The 3451-nt window shown below is 50.7% G+C and overlaps 1 pseudogene across 1 annotated transcript in view; it reads left to right on the forward strand.

Moving 5' to 3' along the window:
• Positions 1-1345: 1345 nt before the first annotated feature.
• The window catches only part of LOC123102099 (K(+) efflux antiporter 3, chloroplastic-like), a 5985-nt pseudogene continuing 3879 nt past the window's right edge, over positions 1346-3451 (forward strand). Inside the window, exons 1-5 of the transcript XR_006448745.1 lie at positions 1346-1935; positions 2035-2136; positions 2265-2345; positions 2758-2859; positions 3209-3286. The product of XR_006448745.1 is annotated as a K(+) efflux antiporter 3, chloroplastic-like (transcript). The remainder of the gene's footprint in view (positions 1936-2034; positions 2137-2264; positions 2346-2757; positions 2860-3208; positions 3287-3451) is intronic.

Below are 3451 nucleotides of genomic sequence, written 5' to 3' on the forward strand. Positions count from 1 at the left end.
ACCAGATCTAACAACTATTTTTGAAGGGACATGTTTTGCCTTTTGCTCCAGGGAAGCGGCGGTAATTGCTGTGTCTTTGCTTATGTAGCAATGACATTGATTTGGTTATCTCGTTGACTCGTGTGGACATCTAGGTTTGATCGACACAACATGCACCCTCTCTTTTTTTCAAGCCGTGGATCCTTCAGCATCGACATCGCCACCACTTCTCGCCCCTCGCATGGATTCACTTTCTTGTTCCGGCGACGACACGGAACCCCGGCAACAGAAGGCATCCACGCACCATCGGTACGTGTGCGATGGTGAGGGGTGGAGGGCTCCCCATGGACCGGATTGCATTTTCCTCTTTTTTGATGATCTTCTTTGGGTTTGTCGGGTACATGAGGTATTGCACGTCTAAATTACACTCGATTGCCCTCCCGAAGTGGACGCTCGAACCGTTTTCTCTCGTGACCGACCCTCGAACCGTTTTCTCCCGCGAGAAGCCAGCTCGCCCAGCCGAACGCGAGAAGCCAGCGGGCCCAGCTCCCGCGAGAAGCCAGCAGGACCAGCTCCCGCGAGAATCTGGCTCGTTTCGGAAGCTGGAGAGCTTTCGAACGGGCTCTTAGTCCTAGGCGGTGCATGCGTTGTTGACTTAGATCGGGTGGACATGTAGGTCTTCACTGCCCGCCACTTTGGTCCTTTCGACGATGATGCTTAATAAGGTCTCTTTCGGCTTTCTTCTCTAGCTTTGATCGTGTGCGTGCCATTAGATCTAACAACTATTTTTGAAGGGACATGTTTTGTCTTTTGCTCTGGGGAAGCGGCGGTAATTGCTGTGTCTTTGCTTATGTAGCAATGACATCGATTTGGTTATCTCGTTGACTCGTGTGGACATCTAGGTTTGATCGACACAACATGTACCCTCTCTTTTTTTCAAGACGTGGATCCTTCAGCATCGACATCGCCACCACTTCTCGCCCCACGCATGGATTCACTTTCTTGTTCCGGCGACGACACAGAACTCCAGCGACAACCGGCATCCACGCACCATCGGTACGTGTGCGATGGTGAGGGGTGGAGGGCTCCCCATGGACCGGATTGCATTTTCCTCTTCTTTTGATGATCTTCTTTGGGTTTGTCCGGGTGCATGAGGTATTGCACGTCTAAATGACTCAATCAAGCATATAAAAAGGTAAAAAAGAAAAAAACACACGGATCGATTCGCGTACGATGATCAATGACATAGGACTTTAGCAAAACTGATTTTCTTATGATGAAAGTGTTGGATTGATATGCTTGTAGGGTGGTAATCCACTCATCATCAAATTACCAATCCAAGCAGTGCTTGTGGTAAGATGTTTGTGGCTGGCGAGGCGGGAGGAGGAAGCCAGCCAGTCCACCGGCGAGAGCGTGGCCGCGGGAAGGCGCGACAGCGAGAGGCGGAGGAGACCCCGCGCGGCGCTCCGCTCCGCCTCAAACGCCTCCTTATCTTGTTCCCAACGGATAGCTCCCGGCTCCCGAGTTCCCGCGCGCGCACACCCACCGGACGGCACGCGCCTCGCCTCCCACTGCATCCAAGCCAACTGCTCTGGCGCCATGGCGGCGGCGGCGGTGGCGGGGTGCTTCCCCGCTTGCTGCCGCTGCGCGTCCTCCTCCCGGTCCCGGGTGACGCCCGCGTCCACGTCGGTCGCCGCCTGCGTGCTCCAGCCGCCGCGCCGGAGGAGCAGGTCGCAGTCCCTGCCGCGCCTGGGGCTCGGGGAGGCGGCGGCGAGGATGGCGATGGTCAGGACGACGGCGAGGAGGGGGCGGCGGGCGTTCCGGGTGCGCGCGGGGGTGGGCGTGGAGATCGCCAGCGCCGTGGAGGTGATCAACGACCTGGGCTTCGACACCCTCACCTTCCTCGGCGTCACCGTCCTCGTCGTCCCCGCCTTCCGCGTCGTCAAGGCTAGCCCGGTGATGTCTCGCTCCGCGCCTCCGCTACCTCCCCGTCGCCTCCGCTAGCTCCGCGCGCCTCCTGACATTATATACCTCCCGTGTTGATTCCTTGCGCAGATCCTCGGCTTCTTCTGCGCCGGCGTCGTCCTCAACCAGTTCGGCCTCATCAGGAACCTCACCGACGTCAAGCTCCTCTCCGAGTGGGGGATCCTCTTCCTGGTACTTCTTCTACCTGCTGCTGCTGCTGCTACTGGAATTCAGATGATTTGTTATTGATTGATTAACTGATTGATTGAGTGATTGAATTGATTGAGTGATTGATTTGACGCTCTGCCTCTGCACTGCAGCTGTTCGAGATGGGGCTGGAGCTCTCCCTCTCTCGCCTCAAAGCCCTTGCCAAGTTCGCCTTCGGGATCGGTTTGCCTCAGGTGTGCATCGCATTGCTTACTCACTGATCTATTATAATCATCATCCTAACTGTACTATATCTACCACCTATCATCTGTCATCGGTTTCTCATGTTAGTTCAGAGTAGTTTTACTGACTCAAATACTAAGCATTGACAAATGGAAGTATCTGTATTGATTGGCGTGAACCAAAATTACTACATTCTAATCTCATCAATCATTGTCCAAGACATGCCCTGTTGTTTTTCTTTTAAAGGAGGATAACCCCAGACATGCCCTGTTGTTAGGCATCAAAAAAAGGTTCTCTTGGCACTTGTGAAACTGAACTTTTCTTGGCACCAGGGCATTCCCTGGCTTTTGTTCATTGACTTGCATACATAATTTCGGAATGCTCCATGGGAACTGATCTTGTGCCTTTTGATATATTCTCAAGGTTCTTCTGTCAACGCTGGCCTTCGCGGCATTTGAGCTTCCCCCTAATGGTGCTATTGGAACAAGAATCCTGCAGTTCCTCTTTAATTCAAGACCTGACCTGGTAAGGAGTACTCTTAAACCACAAAAAAGTTATGTTACCTGTATTTCCACACATGCATAGCTTGTTTTCCTTTACAGCTTGGGTCAAAGAATCTTTCGTGTGATCTCATTTCCCTTTTACATTTCAACAATGGTTTCTCACTTTCTTATTCTGATTGCTTGTACTCTCGGGGGCGTGAAGTATGCATTGTTGAAATATTTACCAATAACACAAACTATTCTTCAATTTGTGATATTTTTTTCTCTTGATACGTGTATTGCTAAAATTGTCCGGCTTATCAATGCTAACTCAGCTGTTTATTCTATTTAATAATTACATTTAATTTGGATCTACAATTCTACATATGCAGGTGAATATCAGGAGTGTCGACGAAGCAATAGTGATTGGAGCTGCCCTCTCCTTATCTTCATCTGCTTTTGTTCTTCAGGTATACACTAATTGTACTCACTGGCTAGCAATGTATCAGCTGTTTTCTGGTAATTTTTTTATATCGTTAGACACTTTGTTCAAGTATGAACCTTTCAATGAGAGCTTATCCATATTGGGCACATTGCAATTGCCTCTGCTACAATAGGTCACCTAAATTTCTTAG

Source organism: Triticum aestivum, chromosome 5A (genome assembly GCF_018294505.1).
Source record: "Triticum aestivum cultivar Chinese Spring chromosome 5A, IWGSC CS RefSeq v2.1, whole genome shotgun sequence".
Classification (NCBI taxonomy): domain Eukaryota; kingdom Viridiplantae; phylum Streptophyta; class Magnoliopsida; order Poales; family Poaceae; genus Triticum; species Triticum aestivum.